The sequence below is a fragment of the Bombus pyrosoma genome, linkage group LG10 (genome assembly GCF_014825855.1).
Source record: "Bombus pyrosoma isolate SC7728 linkage group LG10, ASM1482585v1, whole genome shotgun sequence".
Taxonomy (NCBI): Eukaryota; Metazoa; Arthropoda; class Insecta; order Hymenoptera; family Apidae; genus Bombus; species Bombus pyrosoma.
Window position 1 is genome coordinate 8,157,395 of NC_057779.1, and position 21,501 is coordinate 8,178,895.

At 38.4% G+C, this 21,501-nt stretch overlaps 1 protein-coding gene, 1 long non-coding RNA gene and 1 other non-coding gene across 3 annotated transcripts in view; 1 reads left to right on the forward strand and 2 right to left on the reverse strand.

Moving 5' to 3' along the window:
* Nucleotides 1–21,501, reverse strand: part of LOC122572189 — a 57,842-nt gene that overhangs the window by 30,739 nt on the left and 5,602 nt on the right. The window lies entirely within an intron of this gene.
* LOC122572194 lies at nucleotides 7,762–11,806 on the forward strand. Its single transcript, XR_006318403.1, has 3 exons — nucleotides 7,762–8,172; nucleotides 8,261–8,394; nucleotides 9,591–11,806. It is a non-coding gene; the product is annotated as an uncharacterized LOC122572194 (long non-coding RNA).
* Nucleotides 18,227–18,298, reverse strand: Trnat-cgu. Its single transcript has one exon. It is a non-coding gene; the product is annotated as a tRNA-Thr (tRNA).

Sequence of the window (21,501 nt, forward strand, 5' to 3'; positions counted from 1 at the left end):
CCACTCGATGATACGATATTATCCATTAACCCTTCCACGTTCTGTGTCAGCGCAAGATTTACATAATTACTTTCCCGAGTATACTCATGCGACAATTTTGCATGGCACGTTGCATATTGATGGTACGCACACTTACAAAAATATCGTGTGTATAATAGCGACAAGTATCAGCCACACTAGGCTACCATATTTCATAGGGGCGACTGATAGGGCGACTTTATCTAGCGCGACGCGCTGCAAAATTATTTCCGCTTCGCCGAGACACGCGGTAGACGTGTCTGGCTCGATGACGCCTTCTTTAATATGCTTTAATTTCTAATTTGTCTGCACAGCGTCACGAGTGCAGTGAAATGCAATTATGTGGATGTACGATCGGATAGATACGTCTCTTGTTACCATCGAACGTTATGTAATACTGTGAGATTACTGAAAAACATGTGCGGTGACTCACGATAATATTTGAACACTTATACAAACTTCCAGCAGTGAATATATTATGCATGTAATACGAAATATTTTACAATTTCATTTCATTCAGCTCTTTAATGGGACAACGACGATCATCATTATTTTAGTACAAATTGAAATGAAATATGACAAGTAAATGTATAGAAATGTTACGAGGCATTTATCGTAAACATACACTGCGCGAAGATCATCAAAATATTTGAATGGTCAAGTATAGATCATGTTAATACGTAACGATATTTACTGGAACTATATTTATATATTAGATTTTTATTAAGAATATATTTGCAAGGAATGTGTCGTAATCTGTAAATTCTGATTGATTTCATATTTCAATATAATGTAACAATGATAGCCTCGTTACAGTGCCAGTGAAGTTTCAAAAAGTTTGGCAAAACGCACATAAAACATCCATGAATATTTTCTATAGCAAGCGTTCGAATATCTTTGCGAGTCAAATAGGTAAAGTTAGTTTATGAGATAAAATTTCTATTCATATATACGAACTTGTAAGATACGTATAGGACAGAAAGATAAACGTTCAAAAAGTATACTTGCTAATAAAAATGGTTTTACATATCGCGTATTACTAGAGTTTGCTGTATCTGTATCCTCGATAATCTACTTCGAGCGGAAGATTTTTTCAATAGGCGGTCACGTGAATGAATGTTATGTTTACAATCTTGCAAAACACTTGGTATCATTCATAGATTATCAACGATGATACAAAAGCCGAACAGTGCAAACGAGAATATTAGCAGGGAGGGTCGTAATTTCTTAAATACTTAATATTTGATGATATAAGTCGAGAATAAATATCCGGACACACCTGGTACGTGTCATAGGGTTATCGCTGCAGAACCATTACGTAACGGAATTTAAAGATTCCTTAACGGTGTGGTTTGTTACGCTGTTGGTAACGCGCAAAAACGCGACGAGCTAACCTTCTCTTTCCTTGCGCGGGAAAACATCACGAATCGTGGACACCGTGAGGCGTAATCGTGTACATAATATTCCTCGTCTATTATTTCCCACGAAACTCTTGAAATTCATCAAAAAATCATCGTTAAAAGATCCCTGGAGGTAATCGCATAATATTGTAATTTCTAATAAAGCGTAAAAAATATTTATAACAGATAATAAAGATTTTCAGAATGATTTACAAAGGCTCGTGAATATACTCAGACACCTACCACAGAATCTTTTTATGAATATGTTATACGCATTATACGAAATTTTTTGAAATTTTGCTAGCAGTTTAACGAGACGCGACTATCGTGATTACAATGGCAAAATTTGAAACCAATTCGAAAATGTATATAGAGATTACAAAACATTTATTACAAACATGCATTTAATGAAAAATTGGTATACGGCATAAATAGTAGTGTTGAACGTGCAATTAATCTCATTAAATATTGCGACTTATTAATACATATAGTGAATAGTTGATATTTCAAATATTCTGACGATCTTTACGAAGTGTAAGCTCTTTCGATAAATATGTTAGAATTTCTAGGCGATAATCTTCGCGTCTCGTTACAGTGCTAATGAGATTTTAAAATGCTTTGTATGATATGTACATAAAAAGCTTCTATGGTTGTTCAAATACTTTCTTAAATCACTCTGAATACATTTACTAAAGACTTTAACGGATCTTAAATTCAAGAAGCGTATTATAACCTATAATTATCGGTTCGTGAATTACGACGCTATTCGTGGAGATTTTTCTGGAAGCTACGGTTTTATCGAAGCGAATACAGGCACAGAGCGTGGAGGACGTAGTTTCTGCATTTCACTAACAATAAGTGCAAACGAAGCGGGTAGATGCGATCTCCGATTATTCCTATCGAGTAACAAAGAGAGCGTTGTACTTTTCCGAGCGTAAGTTTGGCTTTGCCGGCGAGCTGCTTTACGTACTCGTTCGGGAGTCGTATGTCTTGTGACGTCACTCGAGGCGCTGGCAACATTGCGAAAGATCATGCGACGTTGTCAAGCCGCTCCATGTGCCGGAAATTCAAAGCCTCTTTCGCCTCTACGTAGATTCGAATAAAGTTCTTACTTGTTTCTTAAACGTTTGACGTCGACAATAAAAGCTTTTACGTATAATACTTGAGCGTATGAATTTTCCATGTTTCTCAATCCGTTCGACCGATTCGAGAAACGTACGCTGGATCAAGAGGAAACTTTCGTCGTAGTTTCATAATGGAAGGAGAGTACCTTTAGTGCGGGTTCGATCGTAAAGAGCAGCACGTTGCTCAGAGCGGATAATATCATTCTGTCACGTCACAGTGTACGCTGGCCAGAGAAAATCAATCCGGCGCTTCTCTACTAACCTTTTGCCTGAACAGCGCCACACTCGCTACTATCCACCTTAAAAACACTCTATTCTTCAAGGGTCCGTTGCGATATTGACCCGAGGTTGCGTTAGGTTATTTCTGTCGAGGTTCATGTACCTTTTCAGGTGAAATGTTGGAATTTTTGTGAATGCACTGACAGGCTTGCTCTTTATAGTATACATTAGACGCATTCAGGAGATAATGTTATATCATAGATCGACTTCGCCCGTGTCCTTGACCTCATTGGTAGTTCAAACGGTTAAACGTCGCGTACAATATCGTGGTATGTACATGTTGTTTATTCGCTCTGACTATTATAACTTTGTAGCCATTTCATTCCGAAATAAACAGTTGAAAGAAACGTTCTGTAAATTAGTACAATGTATGAAATTAAGTTGATATTCTAATGCCACGCCAATTTCTCGTGATTTAGTTTGGATGGTATATAATATATCTATAGAACGTACAAGTGTCGTTTAATTATTATTATTATTTTGTTTAAATGTGTATTATGTCTTTTTGTTATTTTCATAAATTGGTATTCTTGGAACAGTATGTCTTCAAGAAACAATAAGAAAATGAATGCATTCAACTTTCATAGAACTACTACGATTTTCAAAGATTTGAACATTTTTATATCAGTGCAATTTCCTTATGTTACATTCGAAATGTAAATTTCCCAACAATAGACAATACAATATGGAAAACATACGTTCGATGTCTTCTTTTATCAACGGATCCAAGTTCGCGTGACAAAGAATCGTCAGAAATACGAGCGATCCTTTAAATCAACCCCCTGTGCTGTGTTTACCGTTCGAAATGGACCAAGGGAAGAGGATATGCGCGCGATATACGACCTAATTCAGTACCCTACTGATAACGATGACGTCACGATAGCTCGTCTACTTGTTACTAGTCACGGACGGTACGTGACACGAGACCAAACTGTAGAGATGAGCAGGATGATAATGGTGTTACTCTACATTACGTTATACGTTACACTATTCCTTGTGACACAACACGCGGTGGTTTATTCAATTCTCTCGCGAATATTTTATTATTCACCCGATCCATTTGCTACGAACGTGATATTGACTAATGTCGAATATTTACGCTTTGCTATTCCTATCGTTACATTATGTATTTTACCTTTGGTTTATGTGCCAGAATTTTACTTTTCAAAGCAATAAGCTAGACTAACTAGCATGGTATCGATTCGAGTCGAAGACACGCGAAACGTGAGAAAATGAAAGTAGCAGCGGGTCGCTTTTAGATCGATCAGCCAGCGGCAGCAGCAGCAAGCAAGAGCCGCCGAGGGAACGGGGAGACCAGTTGTCGTCTTTCCATCGTCGCGTCGTCCTTTCGTCGGCATCACGAGATTGCGCGATGATGTCATGTATTCGGCCGAGTTTACGCGTGTTTGTAAACAGGCAGAGGGAATGAGAGAAATAACCCAGAAAGCCGAACAAAGAGGGAGGAGAGAAGTGGGAGTAAACGTGTTGAGGACGCGAACGAAAAAGGTGGCGGGGAAGGGGTAAGGAGAGGGAGGAGAGCGAGGGGAAAAATTGCCTTGTGTCAGGCACCTTGCTGTTCCGACTGCGCAGCATCTCTCCGCTCGTCTCTCGTACGCCTTCGTCGAGGCTTCCTACGCAGCGTTGCTCATCTCGTTTTCTCGTACACGAGCGTGACGTCATGCTGCAAGTTGCACAGGAGTAACCGACCGTGGGAAGGGGACCAGGGGGGAGTAGTTACGTGGGGATACAAAACGAGCGAACTCTGGCGCGCGCGCGCGCACCAGAGAGCCGCAGCGTCGATGGATTTGCTGTTAGCTGTATGCAGCGGGCTGCATGCAGAATACACACGCGGTGACATCGTCGTATGCAGTCGTTGGTTAGCTGCTTTCTCCCTTTACCCCCCTATCTTCGTCTACCTAACCTCTTGACGAAGCATAACCGGTTCCGCGCCGCGTGCAAACTCCTTCCCATCCCCCTGGCCCCCGACTGTCTCTTTCTTTCTTCCCCCAGTTTTCTTCCTTGCCGTGCAAACCCTATCTCTCTTCCGAACCGTTCCGCCCTCCCTCACTCGCTCCTTCTCGCTTTTCTTTCTCGCGTTTCATTCTCGCTTCCACCCATTTTCAATACCATGCTCGAACCACGGAACCGGACCGAGCTAACCCTACTATGTAGTAGCTTGGTCCTGCATTTTACGCGCTTTCCTCTCGTTCTCTTTCGTCACTGATGCACACACACACCTCGCATGTGTACAAACTTCAGCTTGGCGGGCGATTCTCGCGGTCATCCAGCGGGACGTGCTACTTTATGCTATAGTTTCTATCTTTTTCCTTCTCTCTGTCTCTTGCTCGTGCTACGCGATTCGACGTGCAGTGTGCTTCGCCACGCTACAGTTGCTGCCTCGGTCAATATCACATCGTATTCTGGCTACGCGCAGTGCGCGTTAATGCCACACGGCTCGCGGTTTCGTTTTTAGGATAGGTAGGATAGATCAGCCAGGTCACACACCTGTTATATACATAGATGTATACACATGACTTCCCTTTACCATGAAATTTACAGCAACACTTATGGGGCGATAGGAATTCATTCATTGACAACTCAACTGAGAAATATTTCAATTATTTTTTATATTATAACCCTCGTGTTTCATCGAAATTTAAACGCGATTGACGACGAAGCCATGGAAAAGATAGGGTTGATTCCTGTGCATTCTTGGTTCACATTGGCCTCGTAACTCAGTCCGTTCCTTTCGACCAGAGTATGTAATAGCTATCGCAAAGGCGATGGCATGGCGGGGCAATGCCACGAAGGAGACGATGGTCTGAGTCTGAGCGCATATTGCACCGGACGGTTAATGGCGTGATGGCGTGACATCGGTGCACACGCACGCCGCGAGGTGGGGCGAACGGAACAGAACGAAACGGAACGAAGCGAAATGAAATGACCGGAACGCGATGTCGCGTGTCCTATGCTGCACTCGCGTGTGTCGCAAGTATTACACGCGATCTCTTGGCTAAATGCTTTAGCGCACGAATATATGTACTCGTACATCGTTTTGCTTCTGCGTCTCTGCTTCTAATCCTTAACCCTTTAACTCTTCTCTCGTGGTTGATACTGTTACAGGTGGCTATTACTTTATGGTTGCGCAAGATTAGACGAGTTTATCGTTGCACGACAAAACTATATAAATCTCGCCACGACGGAAAAAGGGTTTACGGCCAATACAGGCCGCATTTTGTTTTCTCGGCAATGCGAGACGTATTGCGATTCTATCTCCTACGCCGGCACGTTGATTAACGTACGTACGAAGGAAAAAGTCGACGTGTGAAAAATGAATATTCTTAATTTCCGTGTAATACACGTTGTGCAGCCTCGCGTATCCTCCGAAGAGAAAATGTACTTGTCGGCTTGTGAACTTGGATAGAACGTTGTGTATGCGTTTACGTGTTCTTTTGTCAGAGCTCGTGAGAAAGCGTTCCACAATGACACGGTCATACTCGTACTTCTTGCGGAAAGGAATGAGTTAGCAGCAGGCCGAATGCCAGGATGTTCACGAAATGCTTTATATTTATATACGTTCTACGCGTTGATGTCTTTATTTTATTAAGTTGTTGTAATTGTTTGCTCGCATATCGTACATGTAGTTCAAAAGAAATTAAAAATTAAATTTTATTGCATATACATATATATTTATGTAGAACAATAATAAAAGAAAATTAAAAAGATAAATAAATAAGTAAAAATAATAAATAAATAAATAAAAACGCAAATTAAACAGAAATAGTACGTATTCTAAAACGAAGTAACTTAACCTAACTCTTGTTAATCACGTACGACCTAACGTTACCAATTGAGGTTAAAAAAGACTGCATTCTTTCTACGTCGCACAGCCAATTTTAATCGACCAACCGAATATAAACATAATACAATGTACCTTTACAACCGCTCCATCAATCACACTTTGACCGTTTCGAAAACACCATATCCCCGGACGTATACCACGTGTAACTTCCACAGGCGTCGAACGTGGGGCGTGCAGTGCACAGCTGTACAAAGAACGATCTGCCATGGAACTCGATCATTTTCTTATTAGCGGGCCGAGGAAGCGGCCCCGACGCGAAATTTCAATAGTCAACGGACCGATTATCCGCGGCTGGATCTTCATCAGATAGCCGTCGAAACGAGAAAAAGAAAAAAGGAAACGAAGAGAACGTTAGTTCGGTTTGCACCCTCTTCTCTTTGTTTCGATACACGGCGCGCTGTTAAAGCCGCTCGGAGAAGAAACACCTGACGACGTCAGGCGGAGAGTACCTACGTGCATACCTGTGGCAGGTGAATCGAGTCAGGTGCCCGAGCAGATGGGTGTCTCTACTCGAGAAAGCGTTATAAAAGCGGTCTATCTCATAAATGTGGGTTACCAGCTAGAACTAACGCCCGTCGTTAGAGCAACGTCGCGATTTTGCAGGTTGCCTCTGTGACTGATGTTATTCTATAAATGGTACCTTGAAGCCATAACGTGTTTTTCCTCGGCTCTTTAAAATTTAAATGACGGTAAATGCCAGGGATGATGTGTAATACGAAGAAACGTGTTGTTAATTCCTTAAATGACAGGGTATATTTATGAAAATTTCCTTGCGTTTTAAGACTGTTAATTTGTAAGATTTTTGACTTACGTAAAGAATGATAAAAACTGCGAGAGTTAATATTGACAACTTGCCAAGTTAAACGATCATAGTAAATAGTTTTTGTGCAATAAAATACAAATATTTAATTCTGCATGTATTAGTAGCTATTTACATTTTGTATAAATTATTCAAAGTAGATACTAAGTTATTTTTAATAGTGTCACGATTTCCATGATTCTATGAGTGTACAGTCGGCCCGAGAAGTAAGTTAACGATCTTACATTTAAACTACATATAGCGTGAGTCAAAAAAAATTTGTAATCGCGTAGAATTTTCGTATACTTCATCATCGATCGAACAGCGTTCCTTTCTTAGTTGGAACGTGAAATTCAATGAGATGGATGGATTTTTTAAAACGTTTTAATGGGTAGTAAAACAGGAAACGCTGTTTCACATCTGTCGGCGGTAAACAGTGAGATTCGAACGTCCTTCGAGGCGTTCTCGTCAAGCGAAGGGGTATAACGAGCGGATCTTTTCTTCTTTCTTCCTTCTTTTTTTTTCTCTTCCTTTTTCCATAGACACGTGTCGTGTGCAGTGCACACGTAGTATGCATCTTTGGTGTACGCAGTCGCGCGGACAAGAAACTATGTGCAGTCACGTGTAAGAGTGGAATAGCGAAAACGTGATGCGATTATGCATTCTTTCTACGTCGTCATTTCTCACTTGGTACGAGCCGGGCCTCGTGTGTAGATATACATACTTATTAACCTAACGTTTTATGGTAATTTTATTAAACGCTTCTTTTTTACGGCAGACGTCACCGGATTTCCAGCGACTACAAACATCGTCGATCAATATTCGTCGATCGCGAGATCGACGATGATATTGTTAAACCGCAAATACTTAACATATATCGTCGGTCTCGAGCAAGTTTTCTATCGAATGCAGGTAAAAAGATAAGAGGTTGAAGTAATCAGTGATCATTGAATTAATTTACTATTTTTACTTGAAAAGTAATTCATTAATTATGCGTTATTAATTATTTTCAAGCAATTTAACTGTTCCAAATAACGTAACAAATAATTTGGCTTTTAATATCGATTAGAATTTGACATATCAGCTGTTGCATGAAGCTTAGACAAACTTCATGTGGAACAAAAATAAGAAATAACGCTAGGATGAAATAATTTTCGTTTTAATTGCTTTATGATTTTTGTTTTATATTTTTTTTTTTTTTTATTATTTAATTGCAATTTTACAATTTGTCCAGTGGGACATTAGGTAAAATTTTATATCTTAAATATACATAGCATGTGGATGGTTACCCCCATCGGGGTACCATCTTCGTGTTTGTTAGGTTATATCCTTTGTATGTTTTATGTTATGAAATAAAAATATGTTACAGTTACGCTGTTTAATATAAATAACACCGAGGATGTAATTTCATCCTGTTAATTGCGTATACTATTTCAAAAACAGGTTACAAGATAGCAATGGAATTCTTCCAAATTGAAATCATTTAGGATAAATTAAAAATTCATTTTGAATCCTTTAAACGGAACTCTGCTCTTATCTTCCCCATTATGCGAAAATTCTTATTATACATTTCTAGACAGATTTATCGGTTTTATAAAATACGTCACAGCCTTGAAACAGCCTTGAATATGATCAAATGTTTGAAATAATTTTCCTAAAGGAGCAAATATAGTAATTTGTGGTGTTGCCTGAATAATTTTAGTTAACAGGTATTTTTATCACCCCTTGTCTACTTGTTTGTATTTAATTCTATTATGAACCTCGATGCTTTCTCGACGCAATCGCGTTCTCGTTTTACTAGAAGATGCCTTGATTTGGATAAACGAGCTGTTACATAAAGCGAGAACAAAGAAACTCGTTTGTAATGTGTAAAAGAAATGGTTGTAAATTATATACAGAAAAAAAGAAGAAGAAATTGCTTAAAGAATGTATTTTTAACGAAAATTATTTCAAGACCGTGTTACGTAGTTCATGTACAACATCTGCAATAAAAGAAGGGCACTTTTATTAATAGAAGATAAAAATAATCTCAATACCTTAATATTTAAAAAAAGAACTAGCTACGAATCGGCGTCGTTATTTTTTAATTTTATTTCATGTGATTTCAGGAACAAAATCAATCACCTACAATGAATTTTCAAACGATCCACACAGACAGTGATATTCTTCTATACTATACCAAGATGCTTTATTAATAGACTGTTGTTCTTTATTATTAAGTTAAGGAAACTTATTTTTATGAAGAGGTATTTTAAAATTGCGACGATAATGTTTATAACGAATTTATATGAACGATACTACGATATCTTCTTCAATGTTCTATTATATTTCTTCGAATGTTAAGTTAACGATAAAACATAATACAAAAGAAGGGGAAATACAATTAAGATTCGTAATAATTAATAAATTAACTATTTCATTTCTATTACGATAATAAGTATTACAAAGGTGAGATGTTAAGTTTATAAACATTATAGACGATTTAAAAACTCCGCTATTTATGAAAAATCTTCTTCTTCTACTATAATGTTAAAAGTTCAAAAAAAAGTTTAAAGTTTAGCTATCGATTTTTTCCAAGTTGACGACATTTCATCCATAATTCCCCTATAAATGTATCGAGAGATAAAATATTCGTTTAACATTGCTGTCGAAAACCACTTGTAATCGTTAAATGAACCTGGTTTCGTGTCCACCAAAACTGTCGATCGATTGAAAAATTTCGACGATAATAAACACGCAGCGGACACACACATACACACATACACGAAACGATAACGGTCAAAAGCAACAGCTGCGAGAACGTTTGATTAGACGTGCCGATGGAAAAAGGAGGAAGAGATTACAGCAAACAAGATTTTATCGTTTCAAATCACAGCTGCCTTCGATCATCAATTGCTGCCAGCTATTCCTCCAATGCCATTTGCGCGAATTTTGCAAAATCGAGTGGCGGTTGGCGGCGTTTGAAAAATATTTTTTTACGAGTTAGTTTCACCTTTTTTTCTTCACGAGTGTTATTATATCCCTTGACCTTACCATAAACTATAGTCCATCCTCGTACCATCTGTACAAATATATTAACTCAGACCCTTAATAACCTTAAGGAACCATAATAAAATTTAACTTTTACCCTTCTGTCAAGGCCCTCAATCGCTACAAACACCTTTCAAGTCGAAACGTTCTTTAGGGTTATTAGTCATTAAGACGAAACATGCGAAAAGCAGCTTTTCTCATGTACAATATTCGGCGGCCACCTCGACCCGTGAGCGACCGTTGGTGGGGGGCGGACAGCATCCATCACTAGTTTCGTATAAATATGGCCGTCACAGAATATATATCTTAACTTGCTCTAAACTCTTCGCTGAAAACATTTCTACACGCACCACTCACATCCTTCAAAGTTGTTGGAAAGAAAATATTTAATCTGCTAACTCAGTGTTATAATTGTTCAACCACTCCTATTATCTTAACTGAAATAGAGGATCGGCTGATTCGTGGCGTCGATCATTATATCGTAACGAGAATTTACGATTGTCATTGGCGCGTTATACTGTGAACGTGTCTTTCCGCGAAGCGGTCGAACAAGTATCTTCGTTGTCAGATATACATAATGTCGTACACCGATAGCCTTCCCTAAAATTATCAATCTTTTGTATTCATTTTTCAACTATTCGTATATTTATATATATGAACAAAGAAACACGTAAAACGCCGTGATGTGTAATCGTTCACAAAGGATATAACCTAACACGAAGATGATACCCCGCTGGGGATAGCCACCCACATGATAATCAAACAGCTAAAAAATTCTACCAAATGTCCAAATTGGACAAATTGTAAATGTAAATTATTAAATAAAAAAAAAAAATGTGTAATCGTAGCTATGTAAGAAATTATTATATACGTTGTTGTCGATTATACGATAACTGCAACGTTTCACGAAACTATTCCAACACGGAACTTTTGTACCGACATATTACATGCATTTATAGGGATTTTTGTTAAAATTTCGTCAGCGCTCTAACGAGACACGACTATCGGCGATTATAATAAAGAAACGAAAGAAAAAAGAAATCGCCTTTGACTATATTCTGACACCGATCTGTTAAAAACATCGAGGCAAGGAAAGTTACAAAGCTTGGGACTTTTTCTTTCTTTTCGAATCTTTCGATAAAGAAAATGTTGCGAAATTTTCGATATCGTGTTTCTTAAAATTCGACTTCAAATTTCTCGCGTATTTATCTGATCTTACGTAAAGCTACAAAACCATAGTTTTTCGTAAATACGATTTATAATATTTATATTTTAGTTAATCGTACAAAATACGCTATTGCGTTTGTATTATCGAACCTTATTCAATTCGCACGTGAATTCATTCATAACACACGTCGTACGTTTATACAAATTTTCCGTAGTAAACGTTCGAATTCTTTCGCAAGTCGCTTTAGCTCTGTTTTTGCGAATAAAAAGCTCGAGCTGCAATACCTCCCTCGGCGAAATGCGCGCGAAACTCGTTTCGCTCGAAAGGGAAAATAATCGTGACGCGATGGTTTCTCCGTTTCAGCAGTACGCCGGCTTTAACAGCTGTTATTACAAGGAGAAAAGTTATTCGTATACACACGCGACAGTGCCATTTCGCGTGTATCGTCCTGACACAATGGCATTACGGTAGTTTATCACAAGGGTGACACAGGCCAATGAGTGGTCGCCAGTGTCGCGCGAAAATGCAACTTTTCCTCTGTCAGATAAATATTTATGTCACCTCGAGACTCTCAAACCATCGTTCATCGTAATCTGCGCCCGGAAGCGTGTACACCGACGGTCGAAAGTTTCGCGGTCGAGCTTGAGAAACGATGGTAATTTAACTTTTCTCTTGTTTTATGCGATCAATTTTCCACGATCGATTTTACACGACGAGATTCGATCGTGGGTTTCAACTAGGCGTTGTCGAATCATACGCGAGCATAGCAATTTGAAATCGATTTAAATTAAATTATTCGATATCAGGGTTTTTCGTTTCAATTTGTATTTTACAGGGTTTCCTGATTAAAACACGATTCGGTTAACGTACTAAAATTCTTTCAGATATCGCTTTCGAAGTGTAAGCCGAAAAATCTGCCCGACCAGAAACTTCTATACTTTACTGTATATACGTTTGAAACGAAGGGTCGTGAATTTTTTAATGACCGTGTACGTTTCCCTTTGGTTGCAAATTTGCACCTAATGGAGACGAAAAAAAGAAAAAGAGAACGCACGGATTTTATCTATTTGAAATATTCATCGGTTTTTTTAGTGAGAATAATCAGAGAGAAGAAACGAAAGATCGACGTGATGAATGAAGTAGAACGATTTATTAATTTGTCATCGTTACGCCTATATCTGATACTATGTATCCGTTCTTTCTTTACGCTGATAGCTAACATGTATCAAAGAATTATATTTCTAGTCGTAGGAAATTTCCAAAGCTTATCTATGATTTATGTTTGTGTCAATGATATACGTTTATTGACTCGTCGCCGACGTTTATGTATAGCCGATATAGATACAGATTACTGTACGTCAGAACATGGAATCGGAGGCTATAGAGGTTGTTCAACTGCAAATGTTCGATTGTTAACAAACTCCGCTCATTTTTGCTGCTATGAATCTCCTCTACGTAGTTGGAATAAAAGTCCAGTGGTCGCGTATTTTTACGATTATATTTTCACCGCAAAGCCACAAAATGGATTTAAAATGGATTTAAAATCTTTCTTCTTAGTTGTTGATACGTGTAACGTGAGTATAAAATGTACTTTGGACTCGTACGGAGGTAAATGTATTCGCAAAACGCTTGGAGAAATTAATAAAATGTATCCATCACATTGTATTTTTGTACAAATCTAGATTTATGTATTTAGTATTTAGAATTGAGACTCGTTTTAATTTTGTCGCAAAATTTACATTTCATTTTTTAACAAACTCACTGAAAATGATTTGAATCCCAAAAATAGGTTTTAACATAATACCAAAACAAAAAAAGAAACAAGAAAATAGTAAATAAGTTCGAGCGATAGAGATAAATTTATAGGAATTAGCAAATTACTAGTAGTCCGATAAAACACAAATGAACGTAAAATTACATTTAGTTGCAACAAAGTTGTATCACAACTCATCGAAAATTAATTTTACAGCGATGAAACACAAGGTCGTATGAATTATTATTTTCAATACGCCTGTGTTGCTTTCAGCTAGTTACAACTATCAACTAGCTAGAATTTGTCTTATCTACTATGTTTATTCGTATGAAAAAATAAAAATAAACTAAACAACAATATTACTAGAGTATTTGAGCACTCGACCAATATTCAAAGCTTTACTACCGGAAGACTTCTCATTTAATTCTATTATACAAATTATACGAAGAGTCTGCCATCTTAAACCGATACGTAAGTAAACGAGACAAATAAAAATTTAATCCTTTCGTTGCCAATGACCACTTTACCGCTAACACTATCGAGACAACAATCAATCTCGCTGCCATCTTATCAAATGTTTCAAGAAGATGTTCGACATAAAATTAAAACAAAATATCGTACGTACCACTGACCTTTTCTATGTTTTGTTGAAACCGCGTGAAGATACTTTTTAAGGTTAGAAAAATGTAATTGGGTTGAGAATGACCAAAAGAACGTAGCAGGATTAAAAACACGAGGAGAACAGAACGAGGTTATATATAAAGTCGATGCGCGCAGAAAATTTAAATCTATCGCGATATAATTTTTATTTTGGGTCGCACAGACCTCTGGAGACAGGGCAGTGTTAAATATACCATAAAACGTCGATGCATACACGTGTGTCGATGCACGCGGCCAGTGAGAAGCGCGTGCAAAGATCGCGCAGGTGTGAACGGGGCGCAACTGCGACGCGATTACGAATCGACGAAGAAAAAGCGGAAAGTGACGCGGCATGCAACACGTAAACTGTAAACGAAACTTTTGTATCGATCGCTAGAGAGTCACGTTGCCCTCGCATGTCGATACCGATATATACCCCGTCACACCCCTCGTATTATGGACCAACGTTGTGTCGTCGTAGCCGACGAGATAAGCGGTTTATCGCCGCGTATTGCGATACATACCATGCGCTGAGCGCGCATGAGCGACCGTTCCGATAGAAAGAAAGCCGTAAAGTATATGTATGTATAGTTACTTATTTAGGTACTACCTCGTCTTGCTTCGTTGTGTGCGAACACGTGACGTAGCCTCGATCTCGTCTAGCTCGGTCGTGCGATGATAAACCGATACACGTGTAGGTACGTCGTCGCTAGCGTTGGACTCAAGTACATCGCAGGTACATTAGGATGCATGAATATTTGGACACTTCCAAACTATTGGAATTATATGAAACATACTACAAACGAAGCGTGTTCCTTTAATTTAATTTTCGCATCTAATCTTACATCAGGCAACTACACACAGTAGATATTGATAAAAACAACAGTTATTATAGCAATATCGATTAATATAAATAAAAAAGTAATAATTGAAAGTGGATGAAAATTATTTGCAGGGAAACATCTTAAGCGTATCTGTAATGAGATCTCAGAATGATAGCGATATGTAATTTTAAACACTTTCGGAATTGTATATAGATTTCATGAAGTGTCAGCTATTTATTAGAGATAAATATGGAACTTGATCGATGCAGATATATTTCTCGTTTCAGTCTCGATTTAGCAAAACATTTTCATTCCACTTGTAGTAAAGAGTAGGAAATTAAGCGTAGAAAAATGTTTTTCTGTCGCAGCGTTGATAATAAGGATATCAATCTTATGATTGGATTGCACTAAGTGCACAATTATGTACTTGTACTTAACAGATTACGCCATTTACCTGCCGTTTATACTAAACGAGCACGAACGACGTGTTCTTGCTCTATGTTCCTACTCATCTGTTTTAAGCGCACCTTTAGTGCGAATGCGGCATTACTTATGTTTTCTTCATCGTGTTCATTTCCCGATATTTTCAGAATGCTTTCGGATGCGCACGCTCGAGCGAACGCCTCTGGCGTTATTCACTTGCAATTACCCGTTCAGTTCTGAACCGTTACGGAATTATACGCGGTAACGGGATTCGATTCACTGGAGTAAGACTTGCTTAATTTCCCTCTTGAATATAACTTACGAATCTGGGCCATCAGACAGCAAGCATCTTTTCGAAACTTAAATGATACCGCTTGGATATTCCATTTTTCGAGATCAGTGGACGAGCCGGCTGTTTCATAAGCTCAACGGAATAAAATCGCGGATATTTAGTTGAAATTCATCATGTATTTGTTAGGTTATATTATATATTATTTTAATTAACTGAAAAGTCAAGAAACAATTTCGTTTAAATGAAAATTATGCATTTTTGAGCGGTTAGGTCAAAAAGGAATCGTACCCTAAGAGGTTAAGGCACACGTTTTATTCACCCCTGGGAGAAACAGTCGATGCAATCGATGTCGATTGGTCGCGTAGCGAAGGAACGCCACGTACGTCGCGCGGCGAGTTCCGTAATTGTGGAATATTTTGCAATTCGTGGATTGGAAGGCGCCTTTCTCGAAAGAGCGTTACTGGCAATGCCGGTCACGTAGGCCCGTAGTTCCGAGGGTGCCCCGAGCACGGCACAGAATACTAGAATACTAGCGGCGGGAATGCGCGGCGAATACCCGCAACGCGAGTAACCGCTCGTCCGCGAACCAACGAGCCAGCGAGCAAGCGAATCGTATGCCCCTCACGCTTCGACGCGCCACCGTATATACTTGTATATATATGTATGTATCTATCCGCTTAAACGTGCCTATGTACCCCTACGTAGTCGGCATAATTTCAACTTTTTCCGTCGCGGCGGAAGTTAGTGAAAAATTAAGGAACCCTCACGAATTCGGGATAAAGTAATTTTATAATTTTTTGTTATCGTTCGTGACGTTTCGTTCCGTCTGCCATCCGCTTCCGTTAGCCGCCGCTGGGCTCATCGTTTGTTTGAATATATTCATCATTTGGATGTATATGTATGGAGAATCTTCTCTTAATTTTTTTTAAAATTCTTAAGATACGTAGTTTTACTCTCTTTCTCTCTCTGTCTCTCTCTGTCTCTCTCTCACTCCCTCTCTGCCTATCTCTGTCTCTTTTTGTCTGTAACGATTTTGAAAAGTATGTACAATTAGAAAAGTCACGAGACGTCAGTAACATTAGTTGCAAGATTTCATTCTTCATTTTATAGGCACGTGAATCTATCGCAGAGGGATTTCGATTTTCAGTTGAACGGACCATTACCTCGCCCACGTCGCAAACGATCGCCTAAAGTCTCGTGATCGAGTAGAACCGGTTTGAATGCGCCAGTGCCGTAACAACCTATCAGCGGATACTGGGATTAGAGAATACTCATGAATTTGTAACATATTCGTTGTCTCTTTCGTTCATATAAACTAACAAATAATATATTTGTTATAGATGATTAAATACGCGAAATAAAATAGAGACTAATAAAAAGAAATACTAATAAATGAACATTTTTGTATCATAAATTACCAAACTGATAATATCATTCATAACTATTGGCCTTCGTATTATTTATATCGAATATTGAAAATTATAATATATACCTAATCTGACTAGACGTAAACTCCTTGGAGCGTCGAGTTCTTGCGGGAACATCATTTAAATCACTTTACGATTCTACCCAATGCGAGTAGAAAACGAAAGCGATGATGTAAGAAAACGAGGATCGTGGCCGTGGTTGAAAGTCTGCTCGACGTAATATCACAGTTTTTTACGCTTTTTCGAGCCCGACTGGGATTTCATTAAGGAACCAGATCCTTGCCGATCGAGCGTCTAACGCCGAGAATTAAGATTCCGTTCGTTCGCCTCGCGACTCGGCGGTATTCCTCGTGAAAACGAGGGGAAAAACGTCTCCCATCCATGGCACGTCACGATCCCTAACCCCTCTCTGAAACAGCCAGGAGTCCAGGAGTATCTCGCTCGGTATTATACGCGAGCGACCTCTGGTTCTCCGCTTTACAGACATTTTACGGAAACAGTACCGTCTCTTCTGGTCGGTGTGACTCTTGAATATCGAGAATGCGCAGCTTCTACGTGGGACGCATTCGCAGCCTCCAACACGCAAGCTGAATTCTGAATCGCCGTTTCCAGGCCGATTTCTTATAATAATTGACGATGATCCAACGAATCTCTCCTTACATTTACATTAATTTGCCTTTCGATTCGATAGGTGGTGTTTGGCACGAGCCTCAGTTAAGCACCACTTTCAGTTAAGAATAAAATGTATTAGGATAGTTCACTTAATTCTCGTTTTTACGTGTTAATTATTTTATACAAGAGAGTCTAGTTCATCCGGACAGGTCGGTGAACAAAGCAGTTCGTATAATCGAGTAGTTTCGATAATACAGGTTCACTAAATTGTTATCCTGTCCAGCTCCTCTTATTAGTTCAAATATTAGGGTTTAATTGTTACAATTTTTAATTATTTCTTCTTTGACACAGAATTTACTTTGAATAAAAACAGGTGATTGCATATAAGATTTCATTATAAGAATACGTGTTTGAAATTACATTTCATTCATAGTTTATACAATAAAAGCTCGACATAAATTTGTTCCTATAAATAAATTCAAGCTAATTTTTATTAAAGCTATAAAATCTTGACAGCGTTCAATGATTTCTTTACAATTAAAATAGGAATCGAATGTAATAAATGCAAAAAAAATTTGCCTCCTGTGAGGTTTGAACTCACGACCCCTGGTTTACGAGACCAGTGCTCTGCCACTGAGCTAAAGAGGCTCGCTCTTTTTCACTCTTCCCATGAAACTTATCAACATTTTATTTTCTCTATGATAATATTATAATTTATATTACAATAATAAAGTTATAAATACAAAAGAAAAAGGAAATAAAAACATTTTTACATTATAAATTATCAAATTTATATCATTTGTAACTACTTGTCTCAGCTCAAAAGACTGGTCTCCATTATTTACATTGTATATTAAGTATTATGATATATGTATGTAAAGAAAAGAAGTTATTAGAAAGTATTACTAAATAATATAAAAATTAATGTACTTGAAATTAATTAATTAGTTCGCAGATGCCGTAATAAATACAATGATATGCAAATGTGTATTATGAGTGATGTTATGAGTATGTTACACAAGAATTTAAATATCGCTAGAATGATATAACAATTTACGTAACGAGTAATTGCACATCATAGCAATATCAACCTAAGTACACATTAATTACCGAAATCGCGCGAGTGCATGCTTCAGAAATAACAGACGCAGTTTGGCGGTTATGAAGCACGCGATTAAAAGTCATCGGCACCGCTTCTGCGAGATTAACGTGGCTCCTGAACAAAAATAACCTGCATATTGCGCTTCGTGATAATGGAATCAGTGAAGTTACGTTCGTTTTGATTACGCTCGAGCTGCTCGAGTTTCTATTTGTTAACGCCCGACCGTTCACCGACTGATAACTGTTTCGTGTCTCGTTACTATACAGTATATTACATTCGTTTTATTTTCTTGTTTTTAATATACTGCGTATTTAGGATATTTTTCGTAGCGCAATTGAGATCCTAACATGTTTCGAACTTTTGAGTGAAAGTACCTACGTACGTTGCAACCTAATGTTCATTCGCTTCTCTCGGTTTTCCCTTCGTTTCATTCACGAAAAACAAGCTTAAAATTAGAAACAGTGGATGCAACTCCATACGCTTCGCGTTCTCGATATTTCCGGCGTCGGAAACTTTTTCGAAATAGAAAAAAGCGTTATTTCGAGACTCACGCACGATCCAATAATACGCGTCTCGTGGAGAACGGACCGAATACATTATCTATTTCTATTTAGCGTAGCCTGAATCGGCAGGAAACATGTTTATGCCAGGGCGAGCATGCACGCAAAGCAGCCCTGTCATACGTCGTTTCAAAAATAGTTCGACCCAGAAATCCTGCATAACGCAAGACAGATGTCAATTGTCGCTTCCCGTTTTGCGCGTCGATCACAATGAACGCCACCGAGATCCCTTCCTGAAAGGACACGTGCAAACTCCTTTTTCTCTCTATACGTATATATGCACGTATAAGCTGCCAGAGCAGATGTTGAAACCGTCTTAAAGATTTCGGGAGGGAGAGACCCTTTTCAGGCCCTTTTCGTCCTACTCTTTGAGACGCTATAATAAAGGACCCAACGGAACGTACTCGTGGGTCCATTGTGTGATTAAGCAGATGTTATCCAATGAATGCGCAATGTATAATATGAACCGCGGACAAAGGACGCGATTTTTCTAGCCTGGCCTGGAAATTTTTGCGTTTTCCCAGTTCTCTATATAATTGAGAAAAATGATACCGTTGCCTCACGGTAAAAATTCGGTGCTGTGTAGAGATTGATGTATGCATTAAATGAGGGATGGCTTTAGACAGTTATATTCAGATATACCCAGAGGATAGAGGATGAAGAAAGATCGTAGACAAATGTTTCTTGCATGGTTTTAAGAAGTTAAATGTCTATTGTGTGCGGGTTTTTTTGTCAAACCGTTTGTTGCCCTTGCGGAGTTCTTCGTAAGCAGAATGATAGATGAAACTGTTTTAATGTCTGTGAGAAGATAGTTTGGAATAATGTTCTGAGGCACTTATTAGCCACCTTGAACGAAAGATAGAATCTATGCCAAGTACGTTCACCTTTTATATTCAATTACAAAGTACACATATGAATTTTATTGTCAACTAAAAAAATTACAATTACCAATAGCGACGTAGTGACAATGTAAGACAATAATCAAACTGTTACAATGCTAGTAAAGCAGCGATTGAAGTTACATCCGTTCCTTTTAATCGTAACTTCCTCTCAGAAATATATTATCAAATTTCATTAAGAATTATGGAGATAAAATTTGACACTACCATTAGTGACTATATAGTACAATAACCAGGTGTGTCATAATAGTATTAAGGAACATAATCAAAGCTACATCCGTTCCTTTTAATCGTAACACCCGCCCAGAAACATAATATTTAAAGTGAAATCGTAGCTGAATTCCACTCCATTTTCTTCTTTTGCTCTCATTTTCACGACAGACATAACAATGACTCGGCTTCTGTGAGTCCCACTAGGACAGCACACGGCTGGTGCGCGATGCGAGTGCGAATGTCAGAGTTGTAAATCCGTTTCCCGTCGATCTCGACGCCAGGGCCGAGGTCAACCAGCAGCAGGACACAGTCGACTCGATGACTCTCTCCTTTCTGTTTTTATTCACTCGCTGGGATCCTTGCCAGCGGATTCTATGTCTCGAAGAAGATCACAGCTATCGCGGCAAAATAGCCTCGTTACTAACCGCGATCCACTTGCGTGGCTATTCAATGACTCTGCTAAATACCTCGATTGTTACACTGTGTTTCATATGTTCATCTATGTTATCAAAAGTGGTGCGAAAATTATATCTTGAAATATCTTATCAATGAATGTATTGCAAGCATGTGCATACATATCGTTTCTTCGTATTAATGGGTTGACATGACTCATGAGAAATAAACATTTTTAATTTTTAATCGAGAGACGGTTCCATACCCAAAATACAAACAGTCATGTACTTACAATTGCAAAGTACTACTCAATGTAGTAATTACAGTAAGTAAATGACAATCACAGCATGGCCAAGTAGCGCTTTATAAAAATGCTCTATCTTCTTTCATTTTAAAGGCTACTGAAATGAAACTTTGAAGACACGTAATTTATTTCGAGACCACATAGACATGTCTCGAAACTAAAAAAACGGGAATTTAAAAGAGACAGAAATAAATGGAGGAGACGATGACTCTGAACGATTGAGTCAGTTTTAAATTCCACCATGAATAATCGGTCACGCAGCGTATGCATCAAATGCTAGGAGCATTTAACTTCGTCCGCATTTCAGTGGAACAGGGAATTTCTCCAAATACACGAGTAAGTATATAAGTAACGTACAAGCTTTTTACGCGCATCTTTCG